Source organism: Rutilus rutilus (assembly GCF_951802725.1).
Source record: "Rutilus rutilus genome assembly, chromosome: 3".
NCBI lineage: Eukaryota > Metazoa > Chordata > Actinopteri > Cypriniformes > Leuciscidae > Rutilus > Rutilus rutilus.
Genome location: NC_140211.1, coordinates 35593595 through 35605078, shown reverse-complemented (window position 1 = coordinate 35605078; position 11484 = coordinate 35593595).

Genomic DNA, 11484 nt, shown 5'->3' with positions numbered 1-11484 from the left:
TAAACTGGATAAAGACCAGAGATGATTCCCTCCACCCCTGTTTACTGAAGCAAAGCTGAACTTTTTCATTTTTGTGTCTTCATTAAAAGAAACAAACTGAGTCAAGATACTGTGGTCAGAACAAACAGTACCGTGGGCTTTTAATGGTTTGTTTATAAGACTGTTTGGTGTGTGATAGATCTTGTTTCAGGAGTATTCCCTGAGCTTTTTGGCTCCGAATTTATGCTAATTTGAATTATATACAGTTGTTTTCAACTGGGGCCCATTAGGGGGCATTGGCAAACTTCCAGTGGGGCCCCAGTAAAATGTAGTTATATTAAGAATCTTAATTAAATGTCTACAAAATAAAAATGTTACATTAAACTGACATTATGTTTTTGAGTTTATTTGCTTTATTATGTTATTTGTACGGTACAGATCAGCTTATAAAAAAACATTTATAATGTTTTAAAAAATGGGAGATGATTTACTTATAGATTGCAGTCGTGTTCTGACTGGAAGTTTAAAAAAAAATCTAATTCTTAAAAAAAAAAAAAAGTATTTAATTGACAAAATCCAGGTGCTAAACTACAATATCCATAATCCTGAAGAGAAAAATCCACCAATCAGAGAGTCATCACAAACAAATGGCCCAATCAGTGGCTGAATTCAGAAAAGCATTCAAGCATAATGCTATTAATATTCAAACATCACATTTTTAGAAGAGTTCAAGATCTATGGAAAAACTTACAGTTACAGCTAGATAAAATACCATTCTAATCTCAAATATTGAGAAAATATTTATTTACATGGCTAAGTGATGTGATTAATCAAACGTCATCTGAGAATGGGAGCCAGTGTTTTTTTCCAGAATGGTGGAGACCATACCCTTGCATGTACATTAAATCATATTTTCTCTACAACCTCATGAAGGAGAAGTGAGCTTGTGTTTGTTTAGATGTGAACTGGTAATTCATTGACAGATGACATGATAGACTATAAATGGTCTTCTTAGTTTAATGAATGGTTCAATAGGGTGTTAGTTTTTTTTATGGAGGAAGCCAGATACTACTCCTTCATGCAAAAATTACCAAACTATTTTATTTCTTACTATATTTTGTGTTTGCAGATAAGCGCGCGCTCACATGGGCTTGTTAAATGTTCAAACCCCTGGGATGTGTGCTGTAGGAATTTAGCTGAGCTCTTCTGGGAGCTTTTCTTACTTTAGACTCACTAATTGCTTTCCCTCATTCTGCCTGTTGCATTCAGCTGTCTGCTTATTTGATTCTATAAGCAATCAATTTTTCCTCAAACAGCCCCTCCATCCTCTCAAGAGCCTCATGTTTCTTTTGTATAGTCATCTCTGTTAATTCTTGATAAAATTGTGCTGCCACAACTCGTGACCTTTTTTATTTAGTTTAACGTCAAGTGAATATTGCTAAAATTGATTTTTCTAAACTCTTCTTGTCGTCCTTTCTGGAATCTCTACCGTCATTAATGGCCGTGTATCAGTCCGCTCATCCAGGTAACTGAAACTGGCACATACTTTCATCTCTCTCTTGTTTCCTACAGATGCAACTGGCACCATCTTGCATCTTGTTATCAACTGTTCTGAAAATGACCTCAAGTATTTTTTCGAACTAAAATTATTTAAACTCAAAATCAGTGTTTAATTTCCTCATGTTTATTTATTTAGTGAGTAGTCATGTAATACGCGGAATAATGTGCAGTCAGCCGGTCATTATTGCAGAAGAGCAAATCTTTTATAAATTGTTTATTTCAACCTAACTTCTGAGTGAATCAGTGTTTCATTCCTCAGCTTCAAAGTGACTTCATTGCATCACTGACTTTTGTGAAGGTTTGATCATGGCTAATTATTCAGTCTGGCAGGACAAATTTTATTCTTGTTTCAGGGCCCCTGAAATTTGTGTTTTTTCCTGACGAATGTCTTGTCCTCATTAGAAGTCTGGGAGGTAAGTAAGCAAGACCTGATTTATGTCTACTTCCCGGACACACCACAGGTTTCGTCACTCATTTGCCACCCAGTATTATAAACAAAGGGGTGAGAGCCTTTTCCACAGGTCATTCAGAAACTGTGTGTCTGGACACGGCTGCTCTTTTTCAGACTTCCGTTTCACTCTGACTGGTGTCTAAATCTTTTTCTCGTACTCATTGCTGTGTTTGTGACTGTTGTCTCAACATAAACATGTAAGAACAGCAAGTCCATCAATAACTTTCTCCAGAGATTTATTTCAAACAGCTACACTCACTGGCATAAATTTAGCACGCAGTCGTCCAGCTTCTTCTGGGTTCTTGGATTACAATATATTGGCTTAGTGGTAACAAAAATAGCCAACACTGATGTAGGATCAACTCACAACCACAAAGAAATAATAGTCTAGAAGTTCTTGCACACGTTTTTGACGATAAATACTTCATTTAGGAACTGACATGTTTGGGAAATAAATTAAATAGAAAAATGTTACTTCCCTAAGATTATGTTAGTAACCAGTTACCATTGACTTTGATTGTATTTTTGTCCATATAATAAAAGTCAGTGGGAACCAAAACTATTTTGTTACTAACATTCTTCAAAATATCTTCTTTTATGTTTCATAGAAGAAAGAAAGTCATAAAAGTTTGGAATGATGAATGAGGATGGGTAAATGAAGACTTTTTTCATTTTAGGGTGAACTATCCCTCTAATCTTGCTTAAATTCTTGTCCATTTTCATTAGATTGTTTGGAGGATGTCATGGTCGTGCACTTCGTTCCATCTAAGGCTAACATTCCTACCGAGGTCTTATGTTATGACAAAACAAGCAGATTTAACCCATTAGTGTGATTAAGATACAGCCAACTACTCTGACTGACATGCCAACAGAGAAACATCTCACACAAATGTGTCTACAGACACAAACATACTGACACTGTGAAATGGTAATTGTGGACATAATCTTGTGTTGAGTCAGAGAACAGCTGTGTTTTATAGAAATACTCTGAAGTGGTTTATTCACCCCAATCTCCTCAGGTCCCCTTCCCTTCCTGTATGTCAAACTACTGTGCTCCTCAAGGACTCCACAAAATAAAATGTGGTGGAATGACTGATCTTGTATTTATTTGTCCTAGAGTGCTATCAGTAAATCTCTGCACAAAAGGCGCCTGATATAGTGATAGAATCAGGGAGGGGAACTCTATAGTTTATCATGACAACTCTTGGGATAGTTTGCACAGCTATGCTGCTGTGAGCATGTAGCCATGCAAATAGCATACATGAAATTACCCGTAGCAGATCTAGACAGGTGGAGCTGGGGGAGGTGGAGGATTTCAGAGGAACTCTGATAGCGCGCTGCAGGACCAGCTTACAGCGAACAATGAACCAAAAATGTTGAGCAAGCAATCTCATTGGCTGCTGATGCAACAGAGACTAATCAGCTTGTGCCATATAGTAAACGATAGCAGCTAACAGATTATATTAATGACCTCTCAGCCTGCACCATCTAGAGTTTCATGACAGAACTAGATATTTACAAATGAAACATGAATTAAAGTCATTGTTTGCATGGATGCCAACCAATAGTCTCTTACTTTGAACTACACTTTGAGAAGAGACACTATGTTTGTATGACCACAAGGGAAATTCCCTCTCTAAGTTCCATCCATCTCTTCTGCTTATCCGGGGCCGGGTCGCAGGGGCAGCAGTCTAAGCAGAGATGCCCAGACATCCCTCTCCCTAGACACTTCCTCCAGCTCTTCCGGGGGGACACCGAGGCGTTTCCAGGCCAGCCGGGAGACATAATCCCTGATAATCCCATAATCCCACGCTGTGTCCTAGGTCTTACCCGGGGTCTCCTCCCGGTGGGACTCCCCGGGAAGGCGTCCAGGAGGCATCCGGAACAGATGCCCGAGCCACCTCAGTTGGCTCCTCTCGATGTGGAGGAGCAGCGGCACTACTCTGAGTTCCTCCCGAGTGACCAAGCTCCTCACCCTATCTCTAAGGGCCCAGCCACTCTGCGGAGAAAGCTCATTTCGGCCGCCTGTATCCGGGATCTTGTCCTTTCGGTCATGACCCACAGCTCATGACCATAGGTAAGAGTAGGAAAGTAGATTGACCGGTCTACTTGGCTGCAAACCGTCCTAGTGCATGCTGAAGGTCCTGGTCTGATGGGGCCAACACGACAACATCATCCGCAAAAAGCAGAAACTAAATCGTGTGGTCCTCAAACCTGACACCCTCCGGCCCCTGGCTGCGCCTAGAAATTCTGTCCATAAAAATTATGAACAGAACCGGTGACAAAGGACAGCTCTGCCAGAGTCCAACATGCACTGGGAACAAGTTTGACTTACTGCCGGCAATGCGAACCAAGCTCCTGCTCCGGTCGTTCAGGGACCGGACATCCCTCAGCAAAGGGCCCTGGACCCCATACTCCCAGAGCACCCTCCACAGGACGCCGCGAGGGACACAAAATCAGTGTTCCATGACCGGGACGAAAACCGCACTGTTCCTCCTGAATCTGAGGTTCTACTATCGACCGAATTCTCCTCTCCAGTACCCTGGCATAGACTTTCCAGGGGAGGCTGAGAAGTGTGATCCCCCTGTAGTTGGAACATACCCTCTGGTCCCCCTTCTTAAAAAGAGGGACCACCACCCCGTTCTGCCAGCCCAAAGGTACTGTCCTCGACCGCCACGCGATGTTGCAGAGGTATGTCAGCCAAGACAGCCCCACAACATCCAGAGACTTGAGGTACTCAGGGCGGATCTCATCCACCCCCGGTGCCTTGCCACCGAGGAGCTTCTTGACTACCTCGGTGACTTCAGCTTGGGTGATGGACGAGTCCACCTCTGAGCCCTCTGCCTCTGCTTCCTCAATGGAAGACGTGTCGGTGGGATTGAGGAGATCCTCGAAGTATTCCTTCCACCGTCCGACGATATCCCCAGCTGAGGTCAACAGCTGCCCACCTCCACTGTAAACAGTGTTGGTAGGGCACTGCTTCCCTCTCCTGAGGCGCCGGACAGTTTGCCAGAATCTCTTCGAGGCCAACCGGTAGTCTACTCCTCCCAGGCCCGATTTTTTGCCTCCACAACCAGCCGGGCTGCAGTCCGCTTGGCCTGCCGGTACCCGTCAGCTGCCTCAGGAGTCCCACAAGCCAGCCAGGCCTGATAGGACTCCTCCTTCAGCTTGATGGCATCCCTTACTTCCGGTGTCCACCACCGGGTTCGGGGATTGCCGCCTCGACAGGCACCGGAGACCTTACGGCCACAGCTCCGAGCAGCCGTATCGACAATGGAGGTGGAGAACATGGTCCACTCGGACTCAATATCTCCAGACTCCCTCTGGATCTGGTCGAAGCTCCGCCGGAGGTGGGAGTTGAAGATCTCTCTGACAGGTGACTCGGCCAAACGTTCCCAACAGACCCTCACAATACGTTTGGGTCTGCCGAGTCTGTCCAGCTTCCTCCCCCGCCATCGGATCCAACTCACCACCAGGTGGTGATCAGTTGACAGCTCCACCCCTCTCTTCACCCGAGTGTCCAAGACATACGGCCTGAGGTTGGATGAAAGAACCATAAAGTCGATCATCAACCTCCAGCCTAGGGTGTCCTGGTTCCACGTGCACTGATGGACACCCTTATGCTTGAACATGGTGTTCATTATGGACAAGCTGTAACTAGCACAGAAGTCCAATAACAGAACACTGCTCGGGTTCAGATCAGGGGGGCCGTTCCTCCCAATCACGCTCCTCCAGGTGTCACTGTCGCTGCCCACGTGGGCGTCCAGTCGGAGCACTTTCCTGCACCCCTCCCAGAGACTCCAAGAGGGTTGGGTACTCTGCACTGCTGTTTGGCCCGTAGGCACACATGACAGTGAGAGACCAATCCCCGACTCGAAGACGCAGGGAAGCAACCCTCTCGTTCACCGGGGTGAACTCCAACACATGGCGGCTGAGCTGGGGGGTTACAAGCAAACCCACACCAGCCTCTCACAATAGGCAACTCCAGAGTGGTAGAGAGTCCATCCTCTCTCAAGGAGTGTGGATCCAGAGCCCAAGCCGTGCGTGGAGGTGATCCCGACTATCTCTAGTTGGTACCTCTCAACCTCACGCACAATCTCAGGCTCCTTCCCCGCCAGCGAGGTGACGTTCCACGTCCCTAAAGCTAGTTTCCATGTCCAGGGATCGGGCTGTCGGGGCCCTATGCACCGGCCCCTTACGGTCCCTCCTGCAGGTGGTGAGCCCACGGGAGGGCGGCCCCACGTCGCTCCTTCGGGGTGAGCCCGGCCGGGCCCCATGGGGGGAGGCCCGGCCATATGCAAGCCCCAACCCCGGGCCTGGCTCCAGGGTGGGGCCCCGGCTGCGCCATGCCGGACGACGTCACAGTCCTTTGTTTAACATAATTTCTTCACACTAAGTTCTTTAGTAGTTGTTAGTACATTTGATAGTATTTTGTAAATCTTAATCTTTTTTTTGTCATGGTGTTTGTGCACATTTCTTGCTGAGATGTTGAAAAAACTCTCACACATCTGCTGCCCTCTGGGCTTTCACGCTGTGAGATTATTCCAGCTACTAAGCAGCTGTTCTATATTTTAACCTTTAGCTGATGATCCTCTGAGATTTCATTCCAAATCACTCAGCTATTTACATCTTGACAAGCAGAGCATGGTATGAAATACCTCACGGGTCAAAATAGTTGACGTGCTTGTTAATTTTCCTATTAAACTCAATTTAAGTCAGAATAGTGTTTGGGGTAAGAAGTCTCTGAGCTAAAAGATGTCATGTAAAGATCTGTCAACACACAATTAGTGGTTTTCATTTCCTCTCTAGTAGGAATGAAGCCTTTCTTCTTATTGTTTCTTGTTTGTAAAGCTTAAATATTGTTCATTTTAAAAAGGTATGGTAGAGAGAACACCTGTCTGTATGTAATATTAGTAGCTGTTACCTGTCAAACATCCGCAACATCTGACATAAACCATTTAGTGCCATCATACAGTAAGTGAAGTGTGCAGAAGAGACTCACTCCTCCAGAGACCTGTTATCATCTCTGAAACTCTCAAACATTTGTGCTATCTGGCTCACAAGCCCTATCCCAAAACAGCCCTCACCATGAAGTCATTCCACTCTCACATACCTAGTAACTGCACAAAGGGAATGGATTCATTTGCACTGTGGGATACATCACAACTGCCACTAATAAACAGCATGTGAGTTGAAGGCTAGTCAGGTTGCCTGGGCAACTATTACATTTTGCACTTCCTGAATGCAGAAGAGTTGTGTACTGATATCTTTATCAAGAAAGAATGTATAAACTAACTGTTGTTTGTGTATAATGCACAGCAATCATGTATCTGTTTGCATGTGATGCTTGTATAATATGGAGTGATTAATGTGTTTAGATGCCTCTTCATTGGACTTTTACACACAGTAACCCCCAAGGTCTGAAAGTGAGCTCTAGGTTGAGTGGCTGTAGGGCTGTATTAGGTGGAGAGTTATTCATTTTTTTATAAACTATATTTAAGCAATATAACACAAGCAGATAATCACACTTCTGCTGATATTCAGACCAACAGCACGACTGCAAGTGTGACAGTTTTTATAGCACTGTTCAATAAAGAATGTTATTATATAAGACAGAATATTGCTTATGTCTTTGGTCTATTTTTTCTCCACCAATAAAAAAATAGTTCCAAATGAAGCTGATTTAACTGTTGCACCTCTCTGAGCAACACAAGTAGTGGTGTTTTCAGTGTTTTAACAATTGGTTGAATAATTGAAGGTGCGGGTCTAAAGTCCGTTAAAAAAGTATATGCTGTTTAGTATGAATGTGTTTATAGTATGAATGAAATCTGGACTTATTACATCCCCATATTGTCATGTGACTTACGTGTGTCCGAAATCGCACACTGAGTAGGTGGTAGGTACCAATTTGGCTTGAAACCTACTTTGTGACTATTAAAAAGTACATTCTATAGTATGAATATATGTATGAATGAAACAAGGACGTACATGTTGTCATTGTCATGTGATCTACAGCGTCAGTTGCGTCGCTTTACTGCCATTCCAACAATTGGAGAGTAAAGTGTCCATCGAATGCACACTTCAGAATCTCCAGCATAAGTAGAAGGTCATCCAGCTACGTTTGTCGAATGCTATGTATTCGAACATACTATGTTAGCGTGTTGTTTGAAAAAGTAATTACTAAGTGACCCTTAGAAAAGTATGTTTTATTATGAATGTAGCATTAATATAATTCGGAATTACTTACATTCGTTATGTTGTCATTGTCATGTGACCTACCAGCAATAGTTGTGACAAAGCCACTAGAAGCACAACGGCTAATGCTAACGGTACGGCGGTATGCAGGGAAGGAGAACAGAGGCCATTTTTTATGGACGTTATTGGCGAAGAGGCATCACTACACCGAATAAACCGCTTTTGTGAGGAAATAGCTTATCGTTTAATGAATCGACTGACTGTCCACTAATCTTCAACATGTTTTACGCTAAACAATTATTTTGTTGGGAACGATATGTAGGCTAGATTTTAGTATGATAAAAAGGTTATTTTATAAGCTGTGTGCCTATATGATGATATAATGCTTTTTAATGAATGATACATATAAATACATATAATTTTAATGTATTAAATATGTATTAAAGTACAATTAAGTTTTTAGTGTAATCTTAAATGTAGTTTTACTTTGCATCTATAGAGATATTCACACTTTTTTACGCAGTAAAACACATTCCACAAACAATGCAGCCCTACTGTACCTTTATTAGCGATATAACATCAAATATAGAACATTTATACACAAGACCAACACGCTAATAATCCACAAGAAACTGATAACGTAAGCTGGAACTGACTGTCATAAAACTTTGAACTGCAGGCACTGACGTCACCATTACACGATAAGGTGACGTGCCTCACGTGATCCAAGTTAGCTATTACACTTTCTCTATTGGTAAATGATACAGACCCTCTCTCCCTATAATAAGACAATCTCTGTCTCAAGTCGGACAAAATTTTGAACCAGCATGCATGCTTCAAGTCAGGAGCCGATCGGTCTGCACAGCGCTGCATGAAGTCGAACAAGCCTAACCTCTGGTTGTGACACTTTGTTGCCATATTCACAAATTCTCTCACGTGATCTCATTGGACATGTCATCAAGGCTACTTTATGCCTACAGTTTATGAATACTGTGAATTAGGATATACTCACATACTATTATTCACTTACTATACAGTAGGGAAGTATACATATTTAGATGCAGCCATAGTTACTTGTTATGTTTCTGAATGAATTAGTGTTTTGAACAAATCTGTTGAATAAATGATTCAATTACTCAGTCGTAAAGACCTACTGGCGTAATGATGTAACCTGCAAAAGTAATAAATGAACCCACTCATACAATTTTATGCACTTGAGAAAGAGATGACATGAAAAAGAGATGTTGGTGCACTGTATTGAGGATTCTGTTGGCAAAATCACAAGTTGAGTACAGCTGTCAGTGTCAGGGATTATAGTCATAGACATGTCGATTATCTGCCTGTTAGTCACACAGGCATGGAACTCTGGAACATTGTAATTCCCAGGTTTTTTTTACATTCAGCTGTATTATGGTTACTAAATATTGTTTTGGTCATTCTGATTCTGACCAATCAGTTGGTTGTTGGTGGGGTTATAGATGTTTAACCTGTAGGAATAAACAATGAAATAAAAATGAACATGAAATGTGAGATGTGTTGTGGTTTGTTCCAGGGCCATCGCTAGTGGGGCGAAAGGTGGCAAAAGGTTCCCCACAGAATGCAATTTCAACTGAGGAGGACACCCCCCTACACCCCAAAACCTAACCCTAACCTGCACTGGGGCCCCAGATACCCCAGCTACAGCCCTGGTTTGTTCACTGCAGCATCTGTTACATTAAAGACACAACTGGGACTGTTAGCAGCTTATCTGTGCATTTACTCAATATCACTACACATTCAGTTTTCAAGAAACATATGTTGTTTCACACAACCACACAAACTTCCATCACATCAGTGAATGACTATGTTTGACTGTTTAAATCTGTGATTGAATACAATGCACGGTTTATCCATTTAAAAAGCTGACTGGGAATCTCCTTACCTGTATAGAGATTAAGTGGTTGTGAATCAGAGGCTGACTATGTTTATTGAGGAGCATAAAGATGTGGTACATGCTACAGAAATTTCTCTGCAAGCTGAAACTTGTCATTTGAGGCTCTGGGGCACTTTAACATTCATCGTGCTCTGGTGCTTAGTAGAGTTGGCATTGCTTTCTTTTTTTCTTTTTTTTTTTTTTAAATAAAAGGGCCCAGAGACAAGAGATATAATAACGCCTGATCTGTGGTTTGTATGTGATAATCCATTGCAGTTGATAGGAGTTATTTTAGGGAGTGTTTCCATGGTCATGGTTGGAGTCTGTGCTCAATATAACTACAGTTACTTGTTGAGCTGTGGCCTGTCATTGTTGTGATATTTCTACACATCTTTAGTGACTATAAAATACAGTAACAAATCAATAGGGGTGAGCGGGGCACAACCTAACGCCGGGCTAGTTGTAACACACTTGTTTTAAATACTTCCACACATGCTAGCATGACAAAAATTTGTTACTAGTTGCCATATCAACACTATATAAAGAAAAAATTGCGGCAAAATTAAGAAATCTTTGGAAGATATCACTGAACATTTATTTAACCATAGCAAAAGTAAATTTCTTAAGTTAATTTTTCATCTCTGTTTTTGTGTTTGTTTAAAATTAGACGAATCGGATATTATTTTAATCTTATATCTGTTATTTAACAGTTGCGAAAGTTCTTTAATGCTTCGCTAACCAGCAGAAGACAGTAGCCGGGTTTAAATCCCAGTTGCGCAGGTGGGGAATGTTGTAACTGCGTTACAATGTGCCCCATTTAGAACTATGTTATTCTATACTATACTTTTATCAATTCTGTTGAGAAACCATGAGAAAAAGGTGAATTAAGACTGAGAGTCAATGTTCAGAAATGATTCATTATTATTATGTTTTGAACTATGCTGTATAGCTGTGTTTTGCGGTGTGTTTGTTGTCAAACTCAAAAATTTGTTTATTTTTAATTATTAAAAAATGCCATTATATGAAAAACGGAATTGTATTTTATTGAGAAAAATATTTTAGCTTGTCTTGTATATTTTTTGATTAGATCAGATTTATGGTCATCTGTCAAATGGTACAATGTGCTCCTCACATGTTACAATGTAGCCCATCTATGGGGCATGTTGTCACATTTCACTTCGAGAAAAGATTTCAAATCAAGAAAAAAGCATACACTGTATTAATGAAACAAAACCACATAGTTGTACTAGACTTGTGAAATGAATGCGGGGAAACAATAAATACTCTGAACCAAAAGTAGGTCTTCACAAACTGAGAAAGTCAAAAAGCGTTAGGTTGTGCCCCGCTCTCTCCTTTTTCTCAAGAATGACCTGATGTCTGTAACCCC